General features: G+C 34.7%; 1 long non-coding RNA gene across 1 annotated transcript in view; it reads left to right on the top strand.

The window, feature by feature from the left end:
• The window catches only part of LOC144243915 (uncharacterized), a 40,001-nt gene extending 22,289 nt beyond the window's left edge, over positions 1 to 17,712 (top strand). Inside the window, exons 2-3 of the long non-coding RNA XR_013338801.1 lie at positions 16,515 to 16,642; positions 17,446 to 17,712. This is a non-coding gene — a long non-coding RNA (uncharacterized LOC144243915). The remainder of the gene's footprint in view (positions 1 to 16,514; positions 16,643 to 17,445) is intronic.
• Positions 17,713 to 26,340: the final 8,628 nt, after the last annotated feature.

A 26,340-nucleotide genomic window follows, 5' to 3' on the forward strand; every position in this document is an offset into this window, starting at 1 on the left:
CAAAAGATTAAAAGAGAAGCTCAGATATACAGACTAGAAGAAAAGGTGCCAATATAGGGAAAATAAGATTTATTTATTTCAAAAATAGAAGAAACATAAGTGGAGTGATAATTATTTTACCTCAAATATTTTTACCTTGTAATGGATAAAAAATTTTCCAGGTTTTTTTCTTACCAGTGCCATCTCAGGTTAAAAGACCCCTCAGAGTGATAAAGAGGATTGAGAAAGAAAAACCTACACTCATACTTCAAGAGGAAGTTACACAACATAAGGGAGTGAGGAAGGCAGAAATAGGAAGAGTGAGTGATAAAGGAGCCCTAGGGTTTAAATGACATCAGAGCCCCAGGCAAATCATCAGGAATTGGGTTGATAAAGAAAAATTATTGAAAATATGCAAATAGGGCCAAGAAACTGCTGACATTATTGAGTGAGCTCAAAGATTATTTCATCCTCCAGGGAAGATGCTTTTGTTCGACTCTTACTGTTAATTAAGGGCTTAGACTCTGAAAGTTACATATTAACTTGTTACTGTTGGTAAAGATGTAAATAACGTCCATTAGAAAAGATAACCCCCAGTTTTGGGTTTTGACTGCTCTCTTGGGCCTTAACCAGTTCTAGCCCTTTAAATGCCCGCAAATACCTGATTACTAAAAATGTTCTTTGCAAGACCTTTACTCTTACTAGTTCAATCATTAATGACTTAAATCTTTGACAAACATGCAGTTAATGTCAGTAATAATTTTAACTTGAAGATTTGACACCTAGAACCTGTAAGCAGTGTTTTGTAAGAAAAGATATTTACAGCCTTTGAGTACTTTTCTTGAAAGTAACTATGTTTAAGATCTAAGATGTTTGGCTCTGGAATGAGAAAGAAACATGTTTAGGTTCAGCTGAATGACCAGGAAGGGTAAATTAATGGCACTACACCTCAATTTGCTGAACTGAAAATGGGAATGATATTCATGACTTCTTCATAAAGTTGTGAAAATTAAATAAAATAGTTCAAACAGAGCATTTTTTGCCACATTTCATGGCTATATAAGCACAAAATGGACATTTGTAACTTTCACTCTTGAAAACTAGCAAGAGAAATATGTAGGTTAGCCTAAAAATCATTTATGTAACATAAATGTCTTGGAAGAAGACATGTCCTGGAGAGTCAAAGAGAAGGTGTATTTGTGGAAATCCCTGTGGTATGTTTACACGACTTTTACTGCCCTATGCATCCTGCAATACCTAATGAAAATAATGTCACATTTGAATTACTTGAACATTTTTAAGCCCTTCAGTTAACAATCTTCTAAGCATCAAAAGGAACATGATGTTTATTATCTTTGTTATTTTCTCCTAGAGTTTAAGTGAATAAATTGATATCTTCTGGCTATCCTAAAGGACAGTTTTCTTTATTTTCTTACTTTCTTACTGCATTTTATTTTAATTATTGTACTTCATTTTTTGGCTTATAAATTAGAGGGTTAGGAAATGTAAAGATTCATTCTTTACAATAAAGAGGAAATCATATTTTTAGGAAATATAAACAAATTAGAATTGTCTCAAAAAAAGAGAACGTTAAAGATTGCATTAGCTATTTATTCATCTATTATCTAGCCATCTATCAATATCTATCAGTTAAAATATATTAATATTAATAGGATAAACCATTGGATAAGCCTAAAGGAAAATGTCCAGTGTGCATGCTTTTATTTTCTAAAGAATATCTGAACCCTTCACTTCTCAAGTAACACAAGTTTTGCTTGTCTATTCAAATGAGACTATGATATTCAGCTTAAAATGTATTGTCATAAGTATAATTAAAAAGTCACTAAGTAAGTATACTGTCAATACTTCCTTTTTTAAAGGAAGTATTTTTGAGAGAGAGAGAGAGACAGAGACAGAGACGTAGCATGAACTGGGAAGGGGCAGAGACAGAGGGAGACACAGAATCAAGCAGGCGCCCAGCTCTGACCTGTCACAGGACTTGAACTCACAAACTGTGAGATCATGACATGAGCAGAAGTGGAATGCTCAACCGACTGAGCCTCCCAGGCACCTCACTTCTTTTCAAGTACAGTCTATGAATTTACCCTCATAAAGCAAAAATCTCCTTTGATTTCTATGAAATATTAAATAAAAGTCAGGGAAGTGATTTTCCCTTGCTGCAGTGAACTTTTTTAGGCATGGGAGTAGAAAGCATAATGGACCATGTTTCAGAAACAGCAACAAGAAAACAAAAACAAAAGATTAGTATCAGCAAAGTGTCTCTTCAATTCTAATATTACCTGTGAATGGAGACCAGATTTGGCTCATCAGCTAAAGCACCACGTGGCAATTGTTAAAGTGACAGAGAGGGTAAATTGTTTCCAGTTGCAATCAATCCTAGAAGACCAATTTTTTTGAAGGTCATAAATATGCTGTACATCCTATTTCAATAATTTATATTGTTATTATATTTGGATTATAATTCATTTGCATGTCCTCTTTCATCAAAATGAATTTCAGATTCTAGATAGGAGAAAAGAAATTGCTTGCTGTGAAAAAACACAACAAATCTTTAGTATTTAATTGGATATATAATGATAATATCTGTAAAACTAATAGCAAAATCCAAATATGCTTTTATTGAAAAGTTCTTTAGCACTCTCTCTTATCATCTTTCATTTTCTCTGATGTACTAGACCTAAATTGCCACTTACAATGTGTGATGAACATACAGAAACTTACATGTTGCCTTTTGTTTTATCTAGGAGCAAGTAGATTGTACAAATAAGCTTGATTGCTCTGTGATAGAAAATGTGACCATCTGTAACAATTCATATTGTGAACTTATTACATAGATAATTATTATGATTAGTGTTACAATTCAGCAATCAGAAATCTGTACAGGATCCAAAAGAACACAGCAGGATAATACTCCATCTAAATGGGCTCAGGAAAAATGCAATTTATTTGACACACTCCACAAGAGAGGCAGAATCAATTGGATATATAGCGTAATCATTTCTCTCTCCTTCAGTAGCTTGGCACAGGAGACAGCATCACCCATGGAAGGGAGCTTGCAATACAGAACCATGGTTGCTGCATCTGCATAAGGATAGATCAATCCTTGGGTACATTCAAGGTATTACTAGAGTTCCCTTTACCTGGACAAGACAGGATTCAGTAAAGACAGGCTCAGGGTGTGGGAGCTGGGTGGCTCAGTCGGTTAAGCATCTGACTTTGGCTCAGGTCATAATCTTGCCTTTCGTGGGTTCGAGCCCATGTCAAGCTCTGAGCTAATAACAGCTCAGAACCTGGAGCATGCTTCTGATTCTGTGTCTCTCTCTCGGCTCCTCCCCCACTCATGCTCTGTCTGTCTCTCTCTCTCTCTCAGAAATAAACATTAAAAAAAAATTTTAAAGACATGCTCCTTATATTACGTAGGACATTTGTTTGGCCTTTGAATGCTGTCTCTCGGTCACTCAGGAAACCAAACCTCCCTCTCTCTAACCCTACTTAGTTTCAAATTCGGTAATTAGGTTTGTACTGGATTGTGTATTTTGGAAGAAAACTCCATCCCCCTTTCCGAAGTTCTTGCAGCTGTCTAATGAACTATTTTTTGAAAAACCACTGAATCTTGGTGTGAGAATTATAAACTTATTTAAATCTTTTCTAGCACCCAATGGTTTTTTGAGTTTCAAAGACTTGATAACTTTTATTACCATGCTGATAAAATCTGTAATTGTTCGATTTTAAAAAGCTGTTGTACATCTCTAGTTAATCCACATCTGCTACATTAAATAAGACATGACAGAAGGGAACTTGGCGGGAGGTAGAGAGGAAGAAGGCAAAGGAATCCTAAAGACATGCAGGTGGAAAGTTGTTATCCTAAACATCTGGACCTATTTACTAGGTAGTTGCTATCCTGGGATAGATACACATTCTATTTACAAACTCCCTTGGTGGAATATAAATAACATTAAAAAAATGAAATGCCTTTGAAAATGTAAATTTTTTAGAATATTGAGTTAGGAAATTATGAAGATGGAGCATCATTTGTTTCTATTTAACAGAAAGTTTTAAGGATAAGCAACTGTCCAGTAACGTTTTTTGAAGAAGGATTAATTTCGATATTTATTCCCTATTTCTAAATGTTATATTCATAATGAGATAACATTGAGTTGGAAAGAGAGAACTTTATTATATATCATTTTCTTCAAAGTATTCCACACATATTTACAGTCTATTTTGTGCCAGGTATCTTGTGCCTATATTTCAGGCATTATTTCATTAAAACGATGCATGTTTAGGGGGCGTGATTATATATCATGGTAGTACTTGGGTTTCTTTTTTTCCTTTTTGTATCACATTACTAAATTTTGTGGAGGTTATACATGCATGAGACATGCTTTTCTATAGGTACAAAATAATTGACATATTAAAAGCAAGACTGTTTCCACAGACATTCTCTTTCTTTTCTTGAAAACTCATAAATATAAGGCTGTCTTTTGTTTTCAGGAATAAGTTACCTATTGATTTGTTTCTTTAGTTTTCATCTTATCAAAATTATACCACTTACTGTTGAAAGAGTTCAATAATTTAATGAATCTTGTACCAAAACAACAGTCTCTTCTGTATCCTAATTATCAGTCCCCATGTTCAACATTTAGCTGTTTCTTCTCTTATTTATCTCTGTTTCCTAAATTTGATGTGTATTCTACTGTCTCCTGATTACTCAATCACAAACAGTATCAATGGACTTCTTAAAATGGACAATAAAAGAGAAAGACTGGGCTTTTTATCCAGCCCTCTTCCTTCCAAAGGACATATTACAGAAACTAATGTATTAATATATTTATACACACACACACACACACACACTTTCATCCAGTAGAGCGATGTAAGTCAGGTTGTTACTGTTTAGTGGTTAAATCAATTTGCATTATTGTGACTATGTAAATATTATTCATAGCTAAGCCATGTAGACCATTCTATGTAGTTTATTAAAATTACATTCTATATTTAAATCAATTCTTCATAGTCCTAGAGTTTAATTTTTCATTTGGTCACACCTTTCAGTGTGACTATCATTAGTTCATCTTCAAATAATCTCTAAATGTCTTCTCAAAGGCCTAAAATTCATATTCAGTTTAATTTTTTCCTGGAAGCATTCCTCCTGAAGTTCTCTGCCCTACAGCATGAACCTGAACCATTTGCTCTCTAGACTCATTGCCTACTGGTCATCCTGGAACTTCCTTTGCCCATCATCTTGCAAATTCCTTTCACTTCTCTTCTGTGGGAAAGGCCTCTTTCCAATGACCCTGCTCATTCTCTTTCTCACTCAGCTATGCAGTGTACAAACTCCATAGGATATGTATGTTCATCAAGACCTTAAATATCTAAAAGTTTTTTTCTGCAAACTTCACACATGATTAGTAGTCTAGCGGGATATATACACTATCTTGTCTCAGAATTTTGAAGATATTATTTCACATTCTTCTAGCTTCCAGTGAAAAGTCTAAGAGCATTCTGTATCATGATTCCTTATAGGTGACCTGTCCTCTTTTTTAAACCACTTTAAGAATTTAGGATATTTATACCCATTTTTTTTGAAACTTTAAGATGACTGTTTTGGGGATAGATATTTTCTCTAATCTTTGCTGTGGATAACCTTTGAACCCTTCTGGAAACTATTATTCAGTTGTGGGAAATTTTCATGACTGTTAAATATAATTTTTAATTTTTTTCTGTTATATTTTTCTGGATATCCTGTTATTAGATAGTGGTACTTATGAATCAATTCTCTAAACTTGATAAATTTTTTCTTATAGCTTTCCTTACCTTTTGTTTTTTAAACTTTCTGGAAATATTCATTAACTATATCTTTGCATCTAGCAATACATGCCCAGAGTTAATTGTTTTTAAATATCTCCTTTATTATAGAATCCTATTTTGTTTCATACAGCAATACTTAAAAATTTTCTCTCTGAGATTTCTGTTTATGAAATATTCTCTACTTTCCCCTTTCCTTGTTAAAACTTTTACATGTTAGAGGCTCTCTTCAAATGTCTGATAGTTCTTTTTCAACTCTTTATACATGATAGTGAAATGTTAACATTTTTGAGGAAGTAAACTGAGGTTTTCAACTACTCTTACATGCAAATTCTGAAATTAAATGAAATGAACTTATTTTGATCTGCTGATCAACATCTTGTCTTTTCAAATCTTTGTGAGAAATATATAACTCAATGTATTTTCTGACATGAAGAGATTACCTTAGCTGAGGAAACAGAGGCTTGCATAATTAACAACTAATTGGGGTGAGATAAAACAAAATTTTTATTTTGTTTTGTTTCTTTTGCTTTTCAGTTGGAAGCTACTTAGGTGCTAATCTAGAGTGCAAGATTTCCTCTTGCCTCTCAATCTAAGTATAGGAACTTCAGAAGCTTGTATTTTTATGTTAAGATTTAGTCATATGATGACCCTTTACATGAGAATAATGAAACAGTGCACAATTAAGGTGATTTTTGTGATTGACTCTCCAACATCCTTCCCACAGTAAATAATTTATCACAGCTAATATGGCAACCCTATTCCTGTGGGCAGTGATTTGCATACAATCCTATCCTGGCAAATGAATTGTGAACAAAAGTCCTATAAGGAATTTCAAGTTTCCAGAGAGAACATGGGAAGAGATAATCCCTATTTCACTGGGTATTTTCATATCTTAATATTTCATCTGAATCTACTACAGTCTTCTTGCAAACATGAGCATAAAATCAAACAGAACATGATAGAGAAGAGAGGTGAGAAGAACCTCATGTCTTCAAGTCCATCATTGGACCAAAATGTCAAACTGTCCTGGATCGATGGCACATTATAGTTATATTAGATAATAAACATTCTTTTAGTCAGTTTGAGTTATGTATTCAGCTATAGGCATCTCCCCTAATACAATAAGTTGGTTTATACTAAACATACAGATTATAGTTATTGATGGACAACTTACTGTATGAGCATGCTTATTTTCAATGTGAATGGCAAAGGTCTATTCACATGTTGGGGTACAATAAAAGTAATTTAGTTAATTGAAGAGAAGAGATATTTCAGGCTATGTTAATGTTTCTGATTATACATAAATTTGAAAATGTACAATTGAATGAGCTTTCTTTCAGGGTGATTTGAAAACACAATCCTACATATAAAATCTGGGAGAAAGGACTTCAAGATGGTAGAATTATTAGAAATGTAAAGTGCACTACATTATGCTCATGTTTTAAAAATAGAGTCACTTTGGTCTATTTTAGTGTCTACCACTTTGAAATAAAGTGACATAAATTATTTTGGTCAGATTTTTTAAGAGATTGCACTGTTGCAATTTTAAATTAATAAAAATAGTAGTTATTAAAATTTATTGGATGATTTCCATTTGGCAAGTATTTGTGAATACTACACATATTATACATTCAATTAAATATTGCATATTTAATCTTCATTACATATATTATGAAGCTGAGGAATTATATTATAACTAATATTATATAGATTAAAAACCTCATGCAGAAAGTACTTAAGATATTTTTACTAATAACTGGAAAAGTTGCCTCAAACCAGTTTATGTGGTGATGATCTATTCCAATGCTTGATAAACTTCAATGATATTTTCAGTAATTTTTAATGATTCTTCCTAAAATACTCTTTTCAAGATAAATCTTAATACTAAATACAATATTTTGCCCTCCATTTGATTCTCCCTCCTCCTTTCAGGTTTAGATTAATTTTCAGAGATAATCTAGATTAGATAGTAATCCAGTAAATCCATTTAGAATGGCACAGGTTTTGACTGCAGTATATAAGTTGTCTTCAAAAAAAATCTACATTATTGTTAGTAATAAAATCACAAAGATTTTATAGAATAGAAATGCTGATTCTGTATCCAGGAATCAGTTATTTTGAGGGATTATACCATGATGTAATTTCATGCCAACCAATTCAGGGTTTTACTTAATATTTTCTTAATATAGAAAAGAAAATACCGTTTCATGAGGAAATGACAAACATGTCTTTGTGTATGTCAATATATCCTCTGTCAGTAGTGTTTTCATATGCTTGAGCCACACGAAGTTGTCAGTATTTGACCAAATGGGGCCTGCAAAATGACAATGGCACTGTGTTCATATGGGCACATTTGGGTTTTTATTTTTGCCAAAAACATCTGAGAAAAAAGATACTCAGAATATCTAAGTCAAATTATCAGCCTAATTTATACTTATAACACTTTTAAAAGTAATGGTTTTTATGTACACAAAACCCAATTTAATTTGGCATATTTAGTTTATGAACTTCTCACTAATGAGAAGACTCATACTTTAGTCTCAAAACTGTAAGTAAAACTTGCTTTAGTACTTTTATCTGTGTAGATGATAAGGTCCTTATGAGAACATCACATCAACATTTTTTTTTGAGAAATTTAAGATAGAACATCAGCACCACAATTGAAGAATGCAGATATTTACTTTATACCATAATGTCAGAAAATCTATACATAACATATTCTCTAAAAAAATGGCTCATTGTGTAAAGAATCCAGGAAAATAACAAAAATAAATTCAGAAAACAACTTTTTAAATAAAATCTAAGTATTAAAATTTTCTTTAATTTTGAAGGCAGAAACCTTGTCCTAAACATCAATATATTCCTATCCTTCTCCCGGTATCTGTACTTTTTATTTATTATGCACTTCATAGATGTCTTATATTATATTTTGTATAAAAATATTATGTTGTTAGCGATTTGCCATAAATAGAAGTTGGGCAGGCAGTGGGGAGCCTAGATAATAGATAAATATTTTAACAACATATTTGTTACTTTACAAATCATAAACTTCACCCATTTGCTTAATATAATAATATCCTTTTTAAAGTGCTTTATGTTTTTCTATGACGTTAATTTACCTTATTTCGCTTAGTTTTATTTTAAGGTTTTATATTGCATTTACTTGAAAACTTTGTCAAAATGAGTTTTAGGAAAGCATTTTGGAATTATACATAGAACAAATAATTACTAAAATATTTTTCTTTATTGTTTGTAAATTTAAACAACGAAAGTTTGGAAATTAGGTATGTATATATAATTTCTTATTTATACATACAATAACATTAAAAATCTTCAAATGCAAGGATGATTCCTTGCTACCCAGGGGTTGTACAAGAAGACTCAGTTCTTTCTACAAGAGAGGGCAAGGTCAGGGCGCCTGGGTGGCTCAGTTGGTTGAGGGTCCGACTTTGGCTCGAGTCATGATCTCATGATTCGTTGGTTTGAGCCCCGCGTTGGGCTCTGTGCTGACAGCTAGCTCAGAGCCTGGGGCCTGCTTCGAATTCTGTGTCTTCCTCTCTCTTACCCTCCCCTGCTCATGCTGTCTCTCTCTCTCAGAAATAAATAAAACATTAAAATTTTTTTTTAAAAAAGAGGACAAGGTGTACAGATGTGCAAAGGGAAGTCAGTAAAGTCATTTGTGTGATCTCAAAAAAGAAAAACATTTTGCTAAAATATTATTGAGTTAATCAGAGAGCTAAGGGGGATGGAAACAGACTTGCTGCCCTCTGTGTCCTACCAACGTTCTGGTCCTTTATTCCCCAAGATTTGAGATGGTCTACAAATCTCAAAGAAAGTAAATTAGGCCTGTTTCAGATCAAGGACCTTAAAGCAACAAGCAAGGACTGCATTAACATGAAGCAAGTTAAACCTTGAGACCAGCTAGATTGCTGTAATATTCTGAGTACTAAGTATAAACATGAACATGCCCTAACTTACGGTTCTTCAGAGGAAGATGAAACATATTGATCAGAACTCATCAGTGAGCCTGCTGACCTAGAAGTGTATGAGCAAATCCAGGCAAGGTCATCCTAGATTGGCCAATAGCCAGTTGATGCCACTTATGAAAGAGCCCGACCAAGATAAGCAGTCTTCTAACCCGATCAATTCAGAGATGTGAGCAATGCATACTTGTATGCTGCTGAGATTTTGTAGTTGTTTCTAATGGAGTATTATGGTTACAGCAGGTAAGTGAAACAGTGACTAACTAATGAGAAATAAAAAGAATATGATATCACTTTAGAAATTCAATAATTTCCCATGGGGCGCCTGGGTGGCTTAGTTGGTTAAGCGTCCGACTTTCGCTTAGGTCATGATCTCGCGGTCTGTGGGTTCGGGCCCCGCGTCGGGCTCTGTGCTGACTGCCAGCTCGGAGCCTGGAGCCTGTTTCAGTCTGTGACTCCCTCTCTCTCTGACCCTCCCCTGCTCATGCTGTCTCTCTCTCTCCTAGAAATAAATAAAAATATTTTTTAAAAAAAAGAAATTCAATAATTTCCCAAGCTATGGAAACTGTACATGGATAGAATTTTCTTATATCAACATAATCAAAATCGTTTCTTGCTATATCCACAGCAGTATGAATTCTTCTCTCAGCACAGATGGAGTGAGCTGCTTAGAGAAAGGGATTAAGGAATTCCCTTAGTACTTGACTTAAGAGAAGGACAAATCTTCTCCCTTCAACCAGCAAAATAACATCAAGTGGGGATATTATCTTTTGGAGCTGAAAGACAAATTACACATAAAATAACCACCCCAAATCAAAGAAAAGTTGAAATAAATGAATATTGGCATGGTTGTTATTTATAAAGATCATGTTATAAAAATATCCAACCAAACATGTAGACTGCTTTGGATAGTTTCAATGCATTTGACTATACTTCTAGGTGCTCCAATTTAAGCCACATGGGATAAAACATAATACTCACAATGTTAGCGATTGTCACAGCATAGGTTCTGAGGAATCAGAGTATGGAAGTATCACAGGCAACCAAACGCAGAAAAACTAAGAGATCAATTTGACTCTAAATTCCTTAAAGTATAAGCTTCAAGCTGAGGACACAACATCAGTCAAGAAGTACAAAACATTTGCAAGAAGGAAAGTAGGAAGCTGAGATAGGAGTTCTGGTCAGTGGAGACCCAGAACCAATGAACAAGACTATCTGGAGTGAAGCAAGATCTCTTGGGCTATTAACACAAAGGAGAGACTGAAAATTCCATGGCTTTCTTTCATAGAACTTTAAGTGTTTGGTATATGCTGGTCTAAAATTGCAATTATCCCAAACTATTTCTTCAAGTGACATAATTCAGTTTCAGTAATTTTTACCCATGCATATTAACATGAGCATTTGGAAAGCCTTGATCTTCACAGTTCTGGATGGTCTAATACATATTAGAACTATCCTGGCCACAGTCCACAGAAGTGGACATATGTTTATAGAGGATCTGAGATCCTAGATGAAACATTCTCCATAACAACAGTAAGAAAAAATGTGAAATTAATATTACAATTCAGCTACAATATAGGTTAAGTTTTAAGAGTTAGTTAGGAAATAAATCTCTATTGTTGCACTGTTTCAGAATCAAAAAACATGCTGGAAGTGAAATTAATATTTTGCAATACAGCCTATTTGTAAGTTCGACTATAAGTATATAGCTCTGTCCACCAATGTTTTCTACTTTACTCACTATGTGGCATTGTATCCTGGCTGTGTTTTCTGTGCTCTGGGAGGACATTAAAGTAATTAGTCAGGCCACATAAGAACCATAAATGAGAGTCATTCAGTTATGCTATTGATTCACTAATTAATTAATTCATGCTATAAATATTGGCTGGGTATCTACTATGTGCCTACTATCATACATGACATGATGTAATTATTCTAGAACTAGGAATATCATCCTATGAAAAGCATATAATAGTGGAAAGATTTAATAATGGTAACATAAAATATAACTTAGGAAAGTATTAGTACTACAAAGAAAAACACAAAGTGAATAGGTACTGGGAAAATATAGTTTTATGCATGATGATCCCGGAAAGCTTCTCAGAGAAATTCATATTTTGACATAAATTTGCAGAAAGTAGGATAATGAGGGAATTGATACCTAGAGAAATAGTATACTAGACATAAGAAACATTAAACCCAAATACTCTAGCAGGAACATGTGGTTTGTCTGAAGAACTCTTAAAAAGACAGAAAGTCATCCATGGCCCAAGGATTTGCTACCCGCCCTCAATTTTCTAAGTATAATGTTCTACTCTAAAAGAAAGGACGAGTCCAAGGAAAGATTCAGACATTGAAGTATATATCCAATTTGGAATTACTTTACTTAAAAATAAAGTTATTTCTGGAGCACCTGGGTGGCTCAGTTGGTTAATCTTCTGTCTTTGGCTCGGTCATGATCTTGTGGTTCATGGGTTCAAGCCCTGCGTTGGGCTCTGTGCTGCCAGCTCAGAGCCTGGACCCTGCTTCAGATTCTGAGTCTCCCTTTCTCTCTCTCCCTCTCCTGCTCTCTCTCTCTCTCTCTCAAAAATAAGCAAACATTAAAAAAATTTTTTTAAATAAAAAAGTTATTTCTATTTTGTCCTATTAAAATGCAACTTTCTTAACAAACAGCTCAATATTCAGTTTCCATTTTTCATTAAAATAATTATAACATCAATCATATTTAAGACATTTGGCCACTCTAACATTTTGGACAGCACAATCTCAAACACCATGCTTACCCACAGCAACAAATTACTCCATAAATATAAATATTGGATTTTTGAGCAATGATTAACTCATAGAATGGTTCTATGTGCTTTGATTACATATACTAATATACAGCCCTATAAAAATGTCTATTTCCCTCATACAATTGGTTCCAAAACCCTCCTAATTAAAGACAAAACTTCACAAAATGGCAATTAAAGCAACAATTAATCTATCTCCAAAATAAAAGAAAAAGTTTCTTAATCAAGAGAACAATAGATTTAAACTGAATGACAGTTCAGAATTAACATATTTTGCTACTAGAAATATGATACTCCTACAAAAGTTATGAAAAATGTCTCCTTTTTTAACTCTATTCTTCCAAACCCACTAAAATTGAAGTGCCATGCTCTCATCTACCCTCTGTTTCAAAGAACCAGAGACTCTACCAATCAAAAGCCTGTGCATTAGTCTTCCCAACTCTGTGGCTAATGTACTACTCAAAATATCCATTCATACCCTCTTATCAGTTTGAATGCAGTGATTTTCATGAGACCACACACACATACACACACACACACACACACATACAAAGAGGGCTTACATTGTATCTTAGGAGATATGATCTCATCAATGGAAATTCTATAGATAGAGGAAAAGATAAAAGGGATTCTGATAGAGTTTTTCATATTAACCAAAACTTCAAACTGCCAGAAAACTAGGCTATGGGTTTTGTTTGTTATTATTATTCTTTGTGTTCTTTTCTTGTTCTTCACTGCATGTCAAACAAACAAACAAACAAACAAAAAAGCTACACTAGTTGTTTGCCTATTTGACTATGTATACTGGACTAAGTATTTGGGAACAGAAGTAAATATGTGTAAAAGATTATTATGAGCATCATCAAGGTTAGTCATCTTATCTGCTGGTAAATGGCTGGTAAAGTGACTTCTTTTTACTAACAATGAATAGAGAGAATCAAAAACATTTGCCTGAAGACAAGGAAAAAGGTGGGACATATTACCCTAAAGATGAGCATGACTCTGGATGGAACCTGGAAATATTAGACTTGAACCACTCATTTAGATGTTAAAAGACCATGCAACTTCTAATACTTGTGGATAAAACATCTTAAAAACAGGCTGGGGAGAACAGAGTAGTGGGTGAGAGATGAGGCAGAATACAGGAGACCAAAAATAGTAGAAGTAATGTTTACATCATAGACAGCAAGATGCGAGACTTACACTGTGGACAATCTGAAGAAAGGGTAGAGGGAAACTTGAGAACAACCAAAAACACCCTTCTTTTCTAATGTTTATTTATTTTTGAGAGAGAGGGGCAGATAGAGGGAGACACAAAATCAAAAGCAGGCTTCAAGCTCTGAGCTGTCAGCACAGAGCCTGACATGGGATCTGAACTCATGAACTGTGATATCATGACTTGAACTGAAGTCGGACACTTAACTGACTGGGCCACTCAGGCGCCCCCAAAAAACCCTTCTTTGAACACAAAAAACAAATGATTAAAACCAATAAAAAGTAAACTATGTATAGAAGATGAACAAAATAAGTCTAAACTGGAAAGAATCCTTGCTTTGTTACATGACCTCATCAATTAGAACAAAAGCAAAATTATAATCAAGAAGAAAACCTTTTTCTTCCCAAAAGAAGAAAATGTGGATGAGTCACACTAATTCTAATTCTGATTAAATATGGTGGACAAAACACACATTTCTGCTTCTAATCACAAAGAGCCACTGAAATTATAGACAATTTGGGAAAGAGAAACAACATGAGAGAGAGTGAAATCACCAATGTCTGGAAGTCGGAAAAGGACAACTACCTGATATTCTGGGGATACTTGCAAATCAGAGAGCAGAATGGATTGAGTAGCTGGAGCATGAACTGAGGAAACCAAAATGCTAGTTGTGAAAGTCCTCGTGGTCAAGCCCAGAAAAGTAAAACATTGAAAATGTCAGCACATACTAGATTCTTTAATTTTTCTCCAATTTCTGTGGATCATATATTGACCATTTATTTATTTTAAAATGAAAATTTCTTACCATGAATTAAGGCAAAATGTCCTGGTCTTTGGATCTTGAAAACTCTTTTGAGGTGGTTCTAAGAGAAGACCGCAAGTACATGTGCATATTTAAGCTCCTCAGGTGATAGGACATTCGTGGTTATGGTTCATTGCCCTCATGAGCTGGAGTTGCTTACTACCAGACTCCTATCTTGAAGTAAACTAATTAATCATTTGTTGAGTAGTATATGAGTTTAGGTGAGGTCACAAGTTAAATACTTTTATTTACTGTAGGGAATAAGCTTAGGAATTCCCTGAGCTTGCACTGATGGGTTAATAAGGCATAAAGAAATAGAAAGCCACAGGATGAATGCATCCAGGATTGGGTAAATAAGATTAGGTAGAGATAATGATCTATGTATTCAAAAATATACAAATAATGAAATGGACTCTGACATCTGTCAAATACAAATTACAGGGAGAAAACTCAGTTGAAAAATCTATATTTTAAAAGTTTTAAAAATAACCTTCCATATTAATAAAATATTATAAAACATAATTTCATAATGCAAATATGGATATTCATAAGATAATAAATTACTTACAGCTTTACTTTTCCTCATCTATGCAAAAAATGGGATAAGTTTAAACTTCCTCCTTCCCTGCCCATCCCAAAGCAAACATACACACACAAAACATAGCAACAAGGGGGAAAAAAATGACAGATACAAGGTGAGTAATCCATTTTGAACCATAAAGGATGTTGGACCATTAAATTACACAATTACACAATTGGCTAAGATATAAAAGTCCTATGCATTGTTATCTTCTATTCATTATCAGTCAGGATTAAAGAGCCCCCAAAATGAACAGAACTTCAAACTGTGTTTAGACAGTAGGAATCCCTTACCTTCTAACTGTTGTTTACAGGATTCACATAAGGAAAGTCTTTGCAGTGTTGTTACTAGTGGTGTTATATTTCATAGTTAGGTGGAAAATTCTAACATAGTCAATCCTCACTTCACTTTAGAATTGAAAACTAATAAAACATGTCCAAATATGAAAAATTCAAAAAACTAATCTTCAGAATTTATTGAGATCATATCATATGCCCCCCTGGTTTTTCCAATTCCCTAAAGAATTCCCCTACCACTGGCTTTTGTGCCTGAGTTTTGAAATTCAATGTTTGAATTTAATTCACTGAACCTAAAAACAAAAACTGTTACAATCTTTGCATTGGAGATTTTAAGGAATTTGAGTCTTGTGGAAAGATTCTTCAGCATTCAAGATTTGAAAAGTGTGAGAACGTCACCTGCATTAGTGGGACACTTTTCCCAGAGTTGGTTCAAGACAATGTTTCTCTTTCCTGAGCATGGATCAGAATCATTTGGAGAGCTGGCTAAAACTCAGATTGCTGTGTCAGATCCTGTGAGTTTCTAATTCAGGAGATCTGGGGTGGGCCCATAAATTTGCATCTATAACAAGTTTCATGGACCGCTTATGCACCCCATACACAGACCAAACTTTGAGAACCACTGGTTTAGGATATATATCCTTTAATTTATCAGCTGAAATTACATACACCTGACAAAAGAACAATAATTTGGGCTGATTTGATCTGTATTTCCATCTCCAAAGAGACATATGGGTCCAAATACTCTTATATTATAACAAATTTTGCTTCTAGTAGCAAGTATATGTTATAGTATGTATTTGCTTCTTTCATAAAATGAAGTAAACCTGTGAATATTATCGATGCTATTATATTCCAAAATAAGACAATATTTTAGATTAATAAATTGCTAGTTTTTAATTTTCTGTGTACTTTTAACTTCTAATGAAAATTTTACCTTAGATGGTCTCTTGGGACTTTCCACTGACATCTTTTAAAGTGATCCATTGGCTCAAAAATGCAGAGGTTAATAATTTTGATTAATTTCTAATTAGATCTGCCTGAATTCCAGAGGAAATGATCAATGTTACCATTTGAAGAGGCCAGGCTAAGATCCAGCAACATTTCTAGAACATATGCAGTTAATTTCTGATAATTCAGTTATGGACCTCACTGGAAAAAGGTAAAGCTGTCTTATTCCATCACAACTCATTAGGAAGTTTTTTTTTTTTAAATACAGAAAATATTTCATCATTTACCCTTGTATCTTGTTTATTTTTTACTTTTTTTGAAAATAGCATTTAAAATCACTCAAGTTTGTAGTTATTGTAAAATTATTACTGAATGCAGTGTAAAATAATCCCAACCATATGTGCCAAATTATTGAAAAAAATCAATAATTTCACCTGCAGATTAATTTTTAACAAATTTGGGATACTGAAAGTAGAGCTGGAATGGTTTTGAAATATGAAATTGATTTACTTTCAAGCAACTTGCAGTTTGATTCTCCTGGGCAATTCACAATAATTTGGGGATGTGGTTATACCTAGTATTACTGTAGAGACTGAAGGAAATACCAGAAAGCAATACAATCCCATTTTGGGGGGTGGGGGTATAGTTATAACTAAGAAAAATAAAAAAATAAAATAAAATCAACTCAGGACAATATTGTATTTCCCCAGGGCTTCAACATGGAGAATGAGTTCCCATGAATAAAATATTGTCAACCATTCCAGTTTAATATTGCAGTTTTAATTATTTTGGTTTTTTAAAAAATACAACATATAAATACATAAAACATACAATAGTATATATGGTGTTTTCTAGTTTTATATAGAATTCCAAATTTTAAAAAATTGAGAATAAAAATGGTTCAGTAAAATTTTAAAATGTTCCCCAGTAAATGTAAACAAACTCAGAATTAAATATGGTTTCCACAAGCAGGCAATAAACTAAGCATGATGATATTGTTACATATTTCTGCAGGTAGGAGCACTGAAGATATGACTAGCATAAATTAATTCTAAAACCTCCAAATATTAAAGAGCCTAAATGTCCATCAACTGATGAGTGGATCAAGAAGATGTGGTTTATCTGTACGATGGAATACTACATGGCAATGAGAAAGAATGAAATCTGGCCATTGTAGCAACATGGATGGAACTCAAGGGTGTTATGCTAAGTGAAATAGGTTAGGCAGAGAAGGACAGATACCATATGTTTTCACTCATATGTGGAACAGGAGAAACTTAACAAAGGACCATGGGGGAGGTTAAGGGGAAAAAGCAAGGAGAGGGAGGGAGGCAAATCATAAGAGACTCTTAAATACTGAAAACAAACTGAGGGTTGATGGGGGTGGGAGAGAGGGGAAGGGGGGTGATGGGCATGAAGGAGGGCACTCTTTGGGATGAGCACTGGGTGTTATATGGAAACCAACCTGACAATAAACTATAAAAGAAAAAAATAAATAAAACCTCCAAATATTAAACCAATACCAAAAAGCCTCATTTGTATATGCATTTCCTAAATATTTACAACTCTACTCTTCTCCCATCATTTCCTTTTTTCTGGCTATTGATTACTTTAATTTTACCAAAGAGTTAAAATTTCAGTTCTTGTTAACAATGAATTGGTTCCTCAAAAAATTAACAGTAGAAGTCCCCTATGATCCAGCAATAGCACTGCTAGGAATTTACCCAAGGGATACAGGAGTGCTGATGTATAGGAGTACATGTACCCCAATGTTCATAGCAGCACTCTCCACAATAGCTAAAACATGGAAAGAGCCTAAGTGTCCATCAACTGAAGAATCGATCAAGAGGATGTGGTTTATGGAATGTGTACAATGGAATACTACATGGCAATGAGAAAGAATGAAATCTGGCCATTTGTAATAACGTGAATGGAACTCAAGGGTATTATGCTGAATGAAATAAGTCAGGCAGAGAAAGATAGATACCATATGTTTTCACTTATAAGTGGATCAGGAGAAACTTAACAGAGGATCATGGGGAAGGAGGGGGGGAATAGTTGGGGAGAGGGAGGGAGGCAAATCATGAGAGCCTCTTGAATACTGAGAACAAACTGAGGGCTGATGGGGGTGAGAGAGAGAAGAAGGGGAGTGTGATGGGCATGAAGGAAAGCACTTGTTGGGATGAGCACTGGATGTTATATGGAAACCAACTTGACAATAAACTATGAAAGAAAAAATAAAATAAAAAATAAAATAAAATATAAAAAATCCTCACCCACAAAATACTATAAAATTCTTCCAAAAACCTCAAGTATAGAAAAATTGTCTATCTTTCTACAATGATCCTTCTGCCATGTTGACTAAAACAGTTTTAGCTAGATTTGTTGACAAATCTGGAATTTATATGTCTTCTATGCTTAACACAGTTTCCCAGTAGAAATATGTAGTGGTACATTTGAGTGGATTTATTATATGTTAAATTCCCCTCCCAAGGATTCTGAGCCAGCTGATGGGTCTTGTGAAATGTACTGATCAGATATGCCTTGAATCAAAATCATAATCCTCTTGTCAGTTGCAATATAACTTTTTCATATACTTTGAATTACTGTGATTGAGACTTTTCTGTTTTGACGAATCCCTTTGTGCCTTTCTCAAGGAGTAGTTGACGTCTCCTCAATTGATACTATCTTACAAACTAGAGGTCAGAATCTCACCGTCTACCCACTGATCATAATTGTCTTTCCATCCATCTACATGTACCCTCAAGAGAAAATGAATAATTCAAGTTACTGTGACTACACACTAATCGTGGCCTCATAAAAACCTATCCCTTTTAATGTTATTCCCATGTGATAGCTATGATTTGGAACTTCTGTTTTAAAATAGTTTTTATGGTTCTGTGATGGACCCAGTTTCATTAAAGTGTTTAAAACATTCAGAAAGAACTTTTGTATAACTTCTAAGTAGAATAAATTCAATTATGTTAATATCACAGGAGCCAAGAGAGAAAATAGGTAAGATGCATATGACAAAACCAATCAGACTATTGATCCCAATCACAAGAATCCATCAGCCTGCACATTTCTAATGGTTTGTAAAACATACTGTAAAAAGACTTACTGAGTCCATATTTTTCTATATTATTTATTCTTTAAACCATTTTTTACTCTTTTCTACTTATTCTGTCTTAAAAAATAAATTATCAAAATGTCCATCCTTTTTCTTCAAAATATTATTATCTGTTGAATCAATGGTCTATACCTCAACATCAGCTAAAATGATTAATTAATTGGCCATGTATGTGGTTTCAGTTTTATCTTCACTTTATTTTGCATGGGTGTACATCTTTCTTTAATTACACTTTCACCTTTACTACTCATGTTTGACTTGAAGTGCCTTTTCAACCATTTGGACTCTCATTCAAAGACTGCAAGTCTTGCACACTTTCTGAAACGTCAGGCAGAAGCATTTTACATCAGTAAATCATTCCACGAGAAAAGCTTTCTTATTTGTATACTTTTATTAAATTGTTCTAGAGTAGACAGGATGTTACCCTACTCTCAACACATGAACCAACATGATGAAAGTCATAACCACATATATTGTATCAGACATCCAGAGTTCAGTTCATTTCCAATAATTAATACCTTAATAGATCATTAAAATTAGCAAATTTCCTAATTACAAAAGTTGAAAACACTTTGGTATGTAGGGAAACATCTACACGACTTTTCTCACACTTTCTGAGCTATTCTGTTGGCAGGTCCTATGGGTGTGTAACACCAGTAACAACTTCGTAAGGCTACTGCTAAAGATGTTTTATAATCAGAAATACCATGGAGACTGACGTTGCTTTAATTTTCACTGGATTCTGCAAGGTGACATGATATTGAGCATATGCTGCTAACTTTGCTTTAGAAGAAAAGCATTCTGTACACCAGCTACTGTACACAGTGTGCTAGTAGCTTTGCCAGATATGATATCTGGATATGTATAAGCTTGTCAGGTGATGTTTTATAATTGTGATTAAAAGGTAAAGAAGTAACTTCTTCCTCTTTCACATTAGAGCTTGAGCTGCTACATGAATCCTCACCACAGCTACCACATAACTTTAAAAAATCCTAGGTAAATCTCTCCCTTTCAGATCCTTTCAGTCACTTTTCAAAAGCCTACAGAGGAGGTGGTTGTTTTGGGTAAAGTTAGATAACTCTTAACATCTCTTCTGACTCGAATCCTTTATGTTTTCTGACAGTGTCTCATGGTAGAGATTGTCCACGCCAGGGCCACTGAGCCCTCTCTCCACTCAGGGGGCAGACTCTTCTCTTCAAGACTGTGTGAATTCAGCAGAGGCTGGACCCCTCTCCCTTCTTAGATTGTTTCAAGACAATGAATTTTATAAATATTCTTTTTATATAAGAAAGTCATTTATTAGTTACCTATTGATACATAACAATTTAACGCTGAAACTTGGCTTAAACCAGCATTAATTATCTCACACAGTTTCTACAGGTCAGGAATTTGGAAGAAGCTTAGCTACATGTCTCTGATGGTGAGTCTCATATAAGGATGTGAACAAGCTATCTGCTAGGGCTATAGTTACCAAAAGACTTAGGTGAGGATGAGAGATCTACTTCCAAATTCACTCACTTGACTGCTGGCAGTAGATCTCAGTTTCTCACTGGCTTTTGGACAGTGATCTCAGTCCAGTTGCCACATGGACTTCTCTGTAGGGCTCCTTATCTCACGGTGGAAATGCACCAAGAGGGAATAGGCATGAAAGAAGGCATGGCCAGGATGGAAACTGTAGTGACTTTTATGACAAAATCTCAGAAATGACATACTCATCAATTCTTCTGAGTTCTATTTACCACTCAAATTAGCCTAATGAAACGTGGGAACAAATCACATAAGGACATGAATATAAGATATGGAAAGCATTGGGAGGCATCTTGGAGGCTGGCTATCACATCATGTAAGCATAAGTTTGGGATGTTAATATTCCCAGTTTTTAAATATAATTCTTCAACTATTCTAGGAAAAAGAAATTTTAAGAGCATTATGAGCATAAAAAAGGAATCACTATTGATAGATTTGGATGAAGAAAAACAAGAAATTTTAAACCTAAAAGATACAGAGATTTTGCATCTATGTTTAAAACTGTGATGATATAAAAATATCAAGAAAGCTGATGTGGAGAGACATTAATGAATTCTGTTCTGACATTGGTGTCAGGTGACAATAGGTACTCAAGTAATATATATATTAGGTATTTGGAGATTAAACACTGTCCCTCAAGGGAGAATGAAGATACAGAAATGAAAGTTTGGGCATTTTTATAGTATGGACTCTACACTGGACGGAATAAAATCTAGAAACACAGGTGGGAACCAAATAATTAGGAAACAGAAGGTAAAATTATTGGAAGAAAAGAAAAGGAAAAAAAAAGCAACACCTCTCATGGATGAGAGGAAAAAAGGCAAATTATTACATTTTCATTCATGGTGTCATGAGATGAAAGGAAGTTCCAAGAACCAGTTTATAAACATCAAGGACAGAATCACATCCCCAAATAAGAAAACTGGTCCCTTGTCAAGCTAAGATGTCACAAACTGAATGCTACTTACCTCTGGCATCCGGGGTTCCCACAATATTATTAACTGAGACTAATCTTTATGAAGTTTTCACTCCCAGTTTGAAAAGAAAATAATTTCTCCAAACTTCAAAAGCAGTAAACAGCAAATGTAATCAGAAAGCAGATCACATAGCATTCACCTTCTGTCAGCACGTCACTGCCTTCAGCTGTAAAACTGATTGACGTGATTCCAAATGGGAAAAGGTATGGGAGTCTGAATATAAAAGGAAAACATTTGACTGTGGATTCAAAATATATAAGATGAGAAAATATCTGAATAAATATACTTCTGCTTAACATTTATTGAAACAAGCTAAGATATTAATAACATTTGTATTTAAATGTCATGTGTCTTTTTATGCTATGTTACAAAGGGCTGTTATTTAATTTATCGTTTTCTTACCCAAAGTCAACTTGAAGAGGCAGGTGTGAAATTGTCTCTCCTCTTGGCCATTGCAGGATTACTTGTGGAATGTCTTCAAGCAGCCCTTTTCCCCTAACTCCCAGACCCTCTGGAGACTTAGACGGGGAGTGCAGGGTGAGGAGTCGCCCTGCAGGAAAGTGACAAGCTGCATGAGCAATCCACCACTTCCGGACTAACGACGGGACAATTGAGTCATTCAGTTGTCATTCAATATCAAGATATCAAGGTATCTCAGAAACCTCAGAGTTCCTGACCCTAAATATGGCCACACAGGGAGACAAGTGAGGAAGGAAAATAATAGAGAGCATGGGGAGGTAACAGGTACTGCAGCAACTGTGTGGAACAAGGTGGGAGGGTGGGGGGTGGTGCTGGGAAAGCATGTGACACCGCAGCCTGGGACGCATGGGCCTTAGTGAGGATGAGCAGATGGCAGTTATAGAAACTCCGGCTATTTCCGCTGCTCCCCACAGTCCCTACAGCAACCTCCCCACCCATGGGCCAGGATTCAAGGAGGCTGTGATTCCAGCCCTCCATTTCCTATTCTTTTTTTCTCTCAAACTGATGTGGTTATAGCAATGACTATTTCTAAATAGTCAGGGATAACCATGGTTGTTTTATTTTAATTCTTTTTTAAAATTTATTTTTGAGAAAGAGAGAGAGAGACAGCGTGAGCAGGGGAGGGTCAGAAAGAGAGGGAGATACAGAATCTGAAACGGGCTCCAGGCTCTGAGCTGGCTGTCAGCACAAGGCACGACGCGGGGCTCGAACCCACCGGCCTGAGCCGAAGTCGGACACTGAACCGACTGAGCCACCCAGGCGCCCCAGCCATGGTTTATTTTATCAGTCATGAACGTAGTCTCTGAGGTCAAATAGAAATTAAAATCCTGACTCAGTCTCTTGTTGGTTGTGTGGCTCTCTGAATCTGTTTCCTCAACTGAAATATATGAGATCTATCTTATAGAGAGCTGTCTTGGGCAATTGTAAAGTTTGTTAAGTGATTCCATTTACATTATAAAAACAGCCAACTACAGAATAACTAGTAAATTACATGGCTGGTTTCAAACACAGGTATGCCTGATTCCAAAGTGCATGCTTTTGGTCCCCATCTGACAAAGGATAAATATTTAAATAATCACTGCTAAGGGTGTCTGGGTGGCTCAGTGGGTTAAACATCTGACTCTTGGTTACAGCTCAGGTCATGCTCTCGAGGTTCCTGAGATCGAGCCCCAAGTCAGGCTCTGTGCTGACTTATCAGCATTATCTCAGAGATAATGGATTATCTCTCTCTGTCTCTCTCTCTCTTTCTTTCCCTCCCCAGCTTGCATGCTTTCACTCCCTCTTTCAAAATAAATAAATAAACTTAAAAATAAATAAATATCCACTGCTAACATGATTAACATTAAAAAGTGAAAACTGGAAAAATATAAAAGCATTTCTGACAAAAATAATAATTACTTCTATCATTGCTTAAATAACAAGAACTAAACATTAAGTACCAGTGTGTGACCAAGGCTCTTCCATAAATTTTATCCTATAGCAGAACAGTCATAAAGGCTAGAATAACCTCATTAAGATAATAATTAATAATCCTTATTAGAATAAGAGTCATAATTATTTAGAATTAATAATCCTTATCCCAGAATTACAGATGAGCAAAGTGAGGTACGGAATGTTGAAATAATGGACTCACGGTCACAGAGCTAGTAAAGGGAGGAGCTAAAATTCAAAATCATGCCTGGGTGACTGGAGCTCCTACATATTCGAGCCCTACTCTATAGAATTCCACTGCCTGCCACCACTTGAACTCAACTGTTTTCTTTCTCAATAAGGTTCTTTTTTTTGTTTCTCTGTGTGACTATATATTCAAATAGTCGTATTCATATTAAAATATTCAAAAGTTGTATTCATAATGTACTTAACATTTTGTGTTGCCTTTTTTCTTCTAGTGTTCTCTCATAAGCTTTTCCTATATTCTTCTTCAATTGCCATAATTATATTTTATTTTATTCATGCATAACGGTCTATAAAGTAATGTTCTAAAACTAAAAAAGGCTTTCTATGATTTGACATTTCATTTAGCTCACATTCAATTTTGCCTGACATAAACAATTCTACAATAAATTTATACATATAACTTTTTTTAGTTATCAAATTATTTTCCAAGCTAAATTTTCAGGAATGATTCTTAAGTTAAAGTATATGAACATTTGTGTGACTTCTTATACACACCAAAATGCTTTCTTGAAACCTCACCACAGCATTCTCCAACACTAACAACAAAGAAAACTATGAATAAAACAACTATCAAGATAAGTAGTTTTGTTTTTATTCATGACTATATATATCCCGATGTTGCTGGAGTGAGCCCTGAAATGCATATTGTTTGAGAGTGTGCATCCAGTGGAAATTATGGGTATAGAGAGCTGCCATGTTTGCTCTGTGCCCGGAGCCTGAGCAGCACCTGTAAATAGCTTGCCAAGCCTTTCTTGTAATCAGAGGCCCCTGAAGAGCACACCTAACTGACCCTGAAGTCAATGGGGAACACTCAACCTTGGGCTCATTAGCATCATGCCATAACCAATAGAGCTAATTTTCCAACTAATGCATCACAGCAGGTACTTAATAAGTTCTTGTTTACCATCTAAGGTCTTTTGCTCGATCCCATATGCCCACATTCTCTCCTGCTCCTCAGAATCCCCAGTAACCTCAAACTACAAATCTTACAAACACATTTTTATTTTCCCTAAGAGCTTCACGAAAGACCCAACTCTCTTCAGGATCTTTTCATCTTGGAGAGTATAATACTTGGATTTTATTTTGTTAACATTTCTAAGCTAGTATTTTTATGATCTTATGACCTGTTACTCATAGCATTCTACCTCATCCCTCTTGAATTTCTGAATTTGGAACTGATTCTCAGTACTGCAAACTCGGACACCATTCTGATTAGTGAGTGTATGCAATAAAATGTAGCTTTCATATACTCTGACAACTTAGTTTGGTATTCAGTCTTACTTTGGTTATTTTCTTAGGTAACAGCATTTTTCTCTTCCTTAGTTGAGTCATTGCAGATTTGGGGGCACAAAGAACCTGCTCTCTTGATTAGACATTGACCTTCTCTGCAGATAGCTGATGGGTAGAGAGTATTAGAAAGATATTGCTGTCAACCAGCTATTCAGAGAACAACCGGTGAGTAAAGATCCTGAGCAGAAGAACATGAAGAGACTATACATGCTGTTGAGAAATAGTGAAAAACTACAGCAATAATTTAGGTACTTTTGCAGAAGGCCGAGTTCCTACACCGTGTGGGTAGATTCAGGGGCCGGGTACATTTTGTTTATTGCTGCTAACATGGGAACTCATGAGAGATACAGACAGAGCTGTAATATTAATGTAGATGTCAATATGTAGATAAAGATATATAAAAGATGCCAAGACTGATGACATTAAGTATACATCTGGTAGTAAACCTATAACTGATCTCTACTTCTACACTTGTATGGACTTACTCAAAATGGGCATTACAATTGCTTTTTTTCTCACTGAAAAAATCAAATAAAATATTTTTTTGTTTTTTGATATACATGAATTTAATATGAGCAGCATTTAATTATGGTGATATGATATTTCTAATATTTACCTGGAAATACTTGATTTGAAATGATCTTCAGTGACATACTCAGACCAAACAATCTGCTTCCAGTAATATTTTTATATTCAATTCCAATAGGGAAGCAAGCAAGATATCAATTTCAATGCAGAATCTTCTATACCACTGTGATCCTATTACATGACCTCTTGATTATCCACAGATTACATATGTTGTAAATAAGTTATGAACATTTGTGGTTT

This window comes from Crocuta crocuta, unplaced genomic scaffold (genome assembly GCF_008692635.1).
Source record: "Crocuta crocuta isolate KB4526 unplaced genomic scaffold, BGI_CrCroc_1.0 scaffold532, whole genome shotgun sequence".
NCBI classification, from domain to species: domain Eukaryota; kingdom Metazoa; phylum Chordata; class Mammalia; order Carnivora; family Hyaenidae; genus Crocuta; species Crocuta crocuta.